Genomic DNA, 9,135 nt, shown 5'->3' on the forward strand with positions numbered 1-9,135 from the left:
TCCTACCCATTTCTAAGTTAAGCAAGAGATAACTCATAATTTGATATGCACTCGCACTCGCATCTTGGGTCACTGGAACCTGATGATAATTACTCACTCCTTCATCCTGAGAAAGGATCTTGGCTATGAAAAAAAATGGATCACTAGCTTGCGCAGCAAATTGAATGAAACTTTCGTCCGAAGTAAACATTTCAGTCTGGTGTTCGTTATACCATTTAAGGGCATCATCTAAGTTCGAGAACTTTGGATACTTAAAGGCTGCAGCACATGCTAAGTGTTGACTGAGATTCTTTTTTTCCGACAGGTGGTTTTGTGCTTGAGGTTGAGGATGATCGGCAGAAAAGAGTAATAAACTTTTTGACAAATCACGCTCATGAAAATGCAATACACCTGAACGGTAGATTCTACCACGGAAGTCCATGAATGCTGGCAAATAGAATTGATAACCTTCGTATGCTGACGCAAGTCTTATTACAAAATCTTCATAACTAGCCTGCTGCACCTGTTTTAATAATTTATTTAACAGTATGTTATAGCTACAAGCATTATTAATACCTTTGACGTTATTGAAGTAGCACTCCCTCAATATGTCTGAGGCTTCTGTCGGATTCACGCGAGCCAGAGCATTTGGTAAAAGAAGCCCACACTCAACTAAACATTGACGATTCTTTTCCAGAAATCTCAAGAGCCTTTTGTTTATTTCAAACGCTTGAGACTGAAGCCCATTCAAAATATCACACATCTGCTTGTATTCTTTTTTATGTAACTTTATATAGAAGTGGTTTAAGTCATGGGAAGTTAATAGCCGAAAGTGATTCTAGATATCCCCCGTGGGTTTGCATAAGTAACCTCCTATCAGATCCGATAATGTATCAGGATCAGACCCCCTCTCTGCTGGTTGCCAATCCAAGGGTTTGCAAAGCATCGGAAGATTGAGTTTGATAGGGAGCAGATTTATGTTCAAATTGCACATAACATAACAAGAATTCTCTATATACCCTTGACCTTTCTTAAGAACCAGCACTGGATCTTCTTTTGTTACTCCCCTATCTGTTGATATATGTAGAACATTTCTTTCAATCATGAATTGGAGCAAGTATTTCCCGATATCATAATGACACTGAATTTTTTTCTTTTTCTCTTTTTTGCTAGCACCTTTGGGCTGAACAACATCCTTAACTGATTCTACCTTACTAGTGAGTACTGCTTCCACCTTACCACTACCTGGTGCTTTGTATTGTAGAAACCTTGCTTGTTCTCGTACAGTTGAATTAAGTTGATCTATAAATCTAGCTGCCTTAACTGCGGATGATTCCTGAAGAGTGTTGAATACCAAGCCTAGTACATGAATCATGATAGCCTCAAGCGTATAGATACCAAACATCTTAAGCATAGGTAAGCTACTTGGTAGGCAACCCTTTAGATATTGCTTAGCGTTAGGCTGATCTTTATTAATCAAGAACTTTACTATGTTAGGAGTTACTTTAAATAGATTATCCTCATCGAACTTCATTGTGCAATTTGCAATTTGATTCTGTAAATCTATTAATTCAGTATCGGAAAACACACCATTTTGATTCTTCTTTTCATTAATCAACAACTTTCTAACATCATCCTGATACATATCAACATTAGAAGTCTTTTTCGTTTTGTCAATATCCAACAGCTTAGCGTAGTAATCGTTCCAGAACTCCTTAATAATACGTGCATTTTGCAAAGATTTCTCATTCTCAATGCTATCATCATATGTCTCGGAACAATAAAATAGAACCTGCATACTTTTATTTGTTACCCTTACTAAACCGCAGTAAGGATACGAATACGACTGAAATAAACTACTAGAATCTAAATATAAGGAAAGGATCAGAATAAGTACTAATGCTCTGTATAATACTTTTCCCCGAGCGATGGTTTAGCGGATTCGGAATTGTAACCAAGCATCCTGGGTTCTATACCCGATTCAACACTAGAGCATGCAGCCGATCCTGGATACATAACTATATAAAGTGTGCAGTTTTGGATCTTTATTGGTAGCCAGTCTTTCACTTCTGCCTCTCCACTCCCATGCCTTTCTTGGTCGGACCAACCCAACCGGCGATTTCCGACAAGTCTTTCTGCTTAGAGCAAGAAGCGGAACCAAAATAAAGCTTTCTTTATTTTCATTTATGGATAACCAATCCATTTTCCAATATAGTTGGGAGATTTTACCCAAGAAATGGGTACATAAAATGAAAAGATCGGAACATGGGAATAGATCTTATACCAATACTGACTACCCATTTCCATTGTTGTGCTTTCTAAAATGGCATACCTATACAAGGGTTCAAGTTTCGATCGATATTTGCGGAGTGGATCATCCCTCTCGAAAACGCAGATTTGAAGTTGTCCATAATTTACTGAGTACTCGGTATAACTCACGCATTCGTGTACAAACAAGTGCAGACGAAGTAACACGAATATCTCCGGTAGTCAGTCTATTTCCATCAGCCGGCCGGTGGGAGCGAGAAGTATGGGATATGTCTGGTGTTTCTTCCATCAATCATCCGGATTTACGCCGTATATCAACAGATTATGGTTTCGAGGGTCATCCATTACGAAAAGACTTTCCTCTGAGTGGATATGTGGAAGTACGCTATGATGATCCAGAGAAACGTGTGGTTTCTGAACCCATTGAGATGACCCAAGAATTTCGCTATTTCGATTTTGCTAGTCCTTGGGAACAGCGTAGCGACGGATAATTCCGAATCTACATAGGTCTAGTCCAGGGGACAAATCAATAGGAAATGCTATTTGCTTCTTAAGAAGAAGAACTTTTTTGAAATGAAAGAGTTTCCACGGGCGTCGGATATCATTTCTTCAAATAAGGAAGAAGTGTTATCGAAGGATTTCCTTCCATTCTTCCTAGTATGGAAGAAGTAAAGAAAAAGTACTGCGTCTCGATCTATACGAAAGGGCACTGGTTTTTTCTTTCGGTTTCATTGATAGCAGAAGAGTACGCTAGCTAGCGGAGCCTGAAAACGCTTGCTTGCGCCCCACCCCTACGGAAACTATTGCCTATGCTTGCTGCTCGCTCAGTGTCAGTAGAAGGGAAGAAAAGATGGTCACTCCTTTTAGGAACATGGCGAGCCTTACTTACGACTGTTGCACTTCACTCGCTGCTCGTTCATTCACTTGCTCATGAACTCGCTGCTTCGCCAGAAGCGACTAGTCGCCTCCTTTCCTCCGCCGAAAGATGCTTAGCCAGAAGCGACGAAGGAGGGGAGCTGGGGAAGGCCGACGATGGCAATGAGGGGGAAGCTGTCGTAGAAGCTTTGCCCCTTGCTTTACATAAATTGTTATGAACTTACTAAATGACCTTATTTATTCTCCCGGAACGCTAGCAAATCTAATAGTTCCATCTGCTCTTCTTAACTTAAGAACGAAGGCCGCCATCCTTCTTATTCAGGAACCCTTTGTTTGAGGAGGGCGTATCCCCGGGAAGGGGAGAGTGGCCGAGCGGTCAAAAGCGACAGACTGTAAATCTGTTGAAGGTTTTCTACGTAGGTTCGAATCCTGCCTCTCCCACTTGTTGTAGACTTAAGAGAAGAGAAAGTAGGCGGAAGCCTAGGAGGGCCAACCGAGCGAAGCTCTTTTTTTTTGCCGTGCCGTGAAGTGCAATTTTCTCGTATGCGTTTTAGAGAGGTTGTCGAAAAAAGACGATCTATAGAGATTCCCCATCTATATCCAATCGAGAATAGAAGCGAGTCGCTTCCGGCGTCGGCTTGTAGTCTCTGCAGTCGGCACACGCACGCGCCCGCCATCATGCCTCCTTGGTTCGGGACGAAGCCAAGCGAGACATACGATAGACGAAGGAAGCGCCCACCCAGCAGGAGGGCTAAAACCTGTAGTTTTGAAGTTGCAAACTCCAGCTTCGAAGCTGGAGTGCTTTAGCCCTTTTTTAAGCAAGAATCACCGTCTTGAGCGCCTTGCGCGCTCAAGAACAAGCAAGGGATGAGCGCTTTGTTGCTAAAGCGGATACGTTTTCTTGCTGGGGAAGGCTAGTTTGATCGAGGATTGGAGAGGAGGGAGAGGTGGAATAAAAAGCTCGGGATGGATTTTGGAGTCTTTGTGCGAGCCGTATGCGGTGAGAGTCGCACGTACGGTAAGGAGGGGGGTTCGCGTCTATACGTGTAGTGTGGTGGTTGGGCCTACCCACCCTATTTGTTCCATGATCTATGGGTCTACTGGAGCTACCCACTTCGATCAATTAGCCAAGATTTTGACCGGATACGAAATCACTGGTGCTCGATCTAGTGGTATTTTTATGGGGATTCTTTTTATCGCTGTAGGATTCCTATTCAAGATTACTGCAGTTCCTTTTCGGGCGGCTGTAGGACGGACGGCCCCCTATAGGTAGTAGGGTAGGGTGGGTGGTACCGCTCAGATAGCGGCCAATCCTCCTAACTGCGCGCGGGCCGGGCTTAGAGCGCGTGAAACTCATCACTACCTCGTAAGGGCGTTGAGACCATAGCATGTTACACAAAAGCGCCGCTTTCTCAGGAGTGTTGTCACACAGCTGCCCGACTAGAAGAGCTACTCGCTCTGTAGTGTTGTCACACAAGATAAGCACGCCGCCCGCCTGCTGGCCGGGCGAATCGAAGTTATCTTCCGGTCAACTGTCCACCCAGTCAAGTGCAAAAAACACAGTGGAATCACGCAACGCACGCTGCTGGTGTGCTTCCTGCCCACGAGGAAAGAAGAGCGACAAGGTTCAGATTTGACTGTTTGCAGCATGGGAGCTGATTACCCAAAAAATCCCTGGGAAAAAAGAAAAGATATCTCGGTAACGAAAACCATAGGAGGCTGTATTGGCGAGATCCAAGGGTTCACAGCAGCCCAAAAGAAAAACCGCCTGGAAGTCCGAGGACCTTTAGTACCGTACCGAACCAGCAGCCTTCGCGCCAAGCGACGACCGCCCTTGTCCCTTTCCTTTTTCCATTCAGCCTACTTCTTAGCTTTGTTCCGTCAGTCTAAGGCAAAGCTTAAGTGGTTTGCCTACCTTACCCACTTGATGAAAGGGAACGAACTTCGTTTCCTTGGCGGCTTTATGGATGGATTCAGTCAGAAAAAACTCCTTCCTTTTGAAAAAAGTGACGCTTTGCGTCTTCGCTTCCGAGGGTTAGGGTATAGGCCGTTTCGAGCAAGCTTTCGCTTTTTCTCCCGGCTTTCTACAACTTTCGCTTTAGCTTCCAAAGGCGACCCAATGACCTTTCCGGAATTGGAAGTATTCGTCGCCCTACCCTAAGAAAGAAGTCACTATAAAACTGCTTGCCCTCCAGAAGTACCAAAGGTGCGCGGAGCCCGGTGAAAATGAATATGTTTGCTACTGAAAGAAGCCTGCCTATTGACTAATATTCGTCTTTAGAATGAAAGTAGCTATGAAGCCCAATCTACTGTCGATTCAAAAGGGGGCATAGTCATATGGGTGGGGTGTTTGTGGGGAGCTGCCTTGGATATGAGGAATTCCTCCAATCTAAAAAAAAAAAGAACAAAGAAAAAGTCCGTGACGAAGATCTTTCTTTTCTATCAATAGATAGGAATGAGTGTTCGTTATAGGGGATAGGATCCATCTGCTCTCTCTCTCTCTCTATTTTCTTTGATGCAATTTAGAGAGAAAGAGCAGTGCGAATTAGAAAAAAAAGAGAATCGGGAGATGATTCCAAAATAGATACATAGACATCTAAAGTAAAGGGATGTATATATTATTCCTATATATATCATCTATCTATGAAAAAAGTAAACAGAGTTCGTTTTTGGGTTCCCCGAAGCCCCGAATGGATTGGATCGTTTCTGCTTCTGCCAACGAAATGAAGGCCTCGCCCCTTCCGAATGCTTCTCCGATCCTGAAGTTCTCGCGAAGAGAATAAGATGCAGCTCCCCCTCCCTCTGTCTTTTTCCGCTTTGCTAATCTTCCCCTCTAACGCGGGCCGGGCTTAGGCGGGCGCGGGAGGAAGAAAGAAAGTCGAAGAGCGTCTTCTCCTTTGTCCTTTTTTCAGTGCAACACAGGAAAGCACCCTCTTTTTGTAATCCCTGCAGCTTCCCAGAGGCTTGCTTTTTTTTTATTGAACGCATGGCGTAGCTAGGACCCCTCCAATCATGTTTGAGCCTATGTTCACCCGGGGCCAAAAAAGGAGAATTCCGGAATGCCTGCCGACGTTCAGATAAGGTGCATATCCCTTACCACTAAAGGAAAGGCTCGACGAAGGGGGGGATATTAGCTGGGTAAGGAAAACGCTTTCGGAGATTGAGATGTCGATTTGTTTTTCATCGAAAAGGAAGAAGGCCGAGGGGATAGCAGCCTTCCTTCGGGCTTTGCCTGCCGACGTTCTAATAAAGAATTCCGGCTCGGCCCGGGAAAGCGCTGGCAACAACATAAAGAAAGGGGTCCATGTAGCTGCTGCGCCCGCCCACTGAGCAGCAGGTTCGGCATCTACTACAAAAGAGAGAATCCACTTCAGATAACCACGTCTCTGCTAGGCAGCGTGTGGAATGGCCGAGAGCGGACCAAATGGATATATAATCCAAGCCGAGAGTGGAGTTACGTGAACAGCCGTCTGATGGAAAACAACTTTCACGTTCGGTTCAGAGAGCACTTTTTTCGTTGAGAATAAGTCCTTCCCTTTTGTGTGAATTCCCCAGCGGCGAATTAACAACTTGTGGGGCCCTATCTATTCAATCTCTCGAGCCCCAAGAAAACCCCCCTCTCCCTCGGACTCAATCTCTCTTTTGACTCTATATATGTGGGCACCTGATATCTATGAGGGTTCACCCACCCCGGTGACAGCATTCCTTTCTATTGCGCCTAAAATCTCTATTTCTGCAAATATGTCACGTGTTTCTATTGTTGCTTCCTATGGGGGTACATTACAACAAATCTTCTTTTTCTGCAGCATTGCTTCTATGATCTTAGGAGCACTGGCCGCCATGGCCCAAACGAAAGTCAAAAGACCTCTAGCTCATAGTTCGATTGGACATGTAGGTTATATTCGTACTGGTTTCTCATGTGGAACCATAGAAGGAATTCAATCACTACTAATTGGTATATTTATTTATGCATCAATGACGATAGATGCATTCGCCATAGTTCCAGCATTACGGCAAACCCGTGTCAAATATATAGCGGATTTGGGCGCTCTAGCCAAAACGAATCCTATTTCGGCTATGACCTTCTCCATTACAATGTTCTCATACGCAGGAATACCCCCGTTAGCCGGCTTTTGTAGCAAATTCTATTTGTTCTTCGCCGCTTTGGGTTGTGGGGCTTACTTCCTAGCCCCAGTGGGAGTAGTGACTAGCGTTATAGGTCGTTGGGCGGCCGGAAGGTTGCCATGAGTAAGGTTGGGAGACCGAAGGCAGTTTTCCGTGCACCGGACACGTAGCTTACCGAATCAGTTGCAACACAGATGGGAATGCATGCTACGAAAGACAGGGTCGAGTCTGATACATCAACCGTCGACTCCATATCCTTGTACGAGTCCACAATCACTACACGAGATGAACCTGGGTTTGGTGAATGGAAGTTGGCCTTAGGTGTAATAGGACTCCCAGTTACTGCGCGCGATCGTATACTGAGGTGCTCCCCGTCGGTTGTTGGAACGACGCGAGCCGGGCCGGGCCTCGATTCCTTTCAAAAAGATGAAGGGACAGAGGTGACTAATTCCCCATCTCATTTGGGGCGGAAAACGAATCGACATCTCGATGTGATACAGCCCTTTCCATTTTCGTTGGGAAAGAACGGCGAAGTCCATCCGAACCCTCCAATGAAGAAATAAGAGGAGAGCAAAGCGCCAATGGCGCGCGAAGCGCATGCGGAAGGGGCACGGAGAAATAAAGAAGTGTGGGGGAGAAGCAGCCGAGCTCATTCCCTTCGCTTCCTGGGCCCAAAGCAGTGCTTTGTTTCCTGGCCAAATCAAGGATTTGGGGCTGATTGCAAAAGATATCTGAATAGAAAGATAGATCCATCCATCTATCCAGATATCTAAAAAAGAATCGATTTCGATTTCATGAAACCTTTGATTCAAAGAACTGCGCTTAGCCCCCCCGCTCATGAAACGGCTCTGCTGCAATGGATGGCAGAGGGTCCGTAGTACCCGAAGCACTGGAGTGATCCAGTAGCCGGGAAGGGGCCTAGAAGTGCCTACTACTACACCACACTACACTTGGCTCTACACATTTACAGAGCTTACCCCTGTCCAGTGTCTGGCAGAACGTTGGGGGCTTCAATCGTCGACTCGTTATCCCCATCTCAGCCCAGGCTAACGGAGCCTGACTTATTCAGGGGAGAGAGTGGAGCCTATCGAAGCACTCTTGAGAGTAAGATCCTTGGCTCCTCTTCATTCTCTACAGGGGTCTCTGCCCACATGGAAGCGGGGCAGAGATGGATAAGATCAAACACGGGAATAAGAAGCATTTGAAATGCCTTTTTGATCATTTTGATAGAGGGGGATGGATAAAGTGGGCAAAACAGACTCACATTTTGCAATCGAAAAGATGGGTTCCTTTTTCGTCTCGACAAAGAAAGAATCATCTTGAAAACGCTCCTAACCCCTTCGTAGGGCCGTGTATAGTAAGTGATCCGAACCTGCCCGGAGCGAGCCCCCCTTAGAGGCAAGTGAAGTTGGTGAGCCGTATGATGGGCAACTATCTCCTGCGGTTCGGAGAGGACTCAGCTGTTAGTTAGTACCCCCTTGGTTTCGGGGTGGACCCTTTCACTCTATTTTATTATATACGCTTAGCGAAAAGAATGTTTTTTGATAGACCTAGGACATGGATTCTATATGAACCAATGGATCGTGACAAGTCGTTACTACTAGCAATGACTTCCTCTTTCATTACTTCATCCTTTCCATATCCCTCTCCCTTGTTCGATCTTACTCATCAAATGGCACTCAGTTCATATCTGTAAGTTCGTTCGATCATTGACAAGGTTCAAAGAAAGGGTGGGCCATTCACCATGAAGGCTAAAAGCGAGATAGGCTTTACTGGACATTTTAGCTTACAAAGGCGAAGACAATTCCGCGTTTTTTCAGCCGATTCTCCGAAATTTAAGACAATTATCCTCACTCAAACTTCAAAAAGTCCTTTTTTTTCTGATGT

At 45.1% G+C, this 9,135-nt stretch overlaps 1 non-coding gene across 1 annotated transcript; it reads left to right on the forward strand.

The window, feature by feature from the left end:
* The first annotated feature begins 3,481 nt into the window (after positions 1–3,481).
* Positions 3,482–3,564, forward strand: TRNAY-GUA (transfer RNA tyrosine (anticodon GUA)). The gene has a single exon. It is a non-coding gene; the product is annotated as a tRNA-Tyr (tRNA).
* Positions 3,565–9,135: the final 5,571 nt, after the last annotated feature.

Source organism: Aegilops tauschii, unplaced genomic scaffold, assembly GCF_002575655.3.
Source record: "Aegilops tauschii subsp. strangulata cultivar AL8/78 unplaced genomic scaffold, Aet v6.0 ptg000770l_obj, whole genome shotgun sequence".
Taxonomy (NCBI): domain Eukaryota; kingdom Viridiplantae; phylum Streptophyta; class Magnoliopsida; order Poales; family Poaceae; genus Aegilops; species Aegilops tauschii.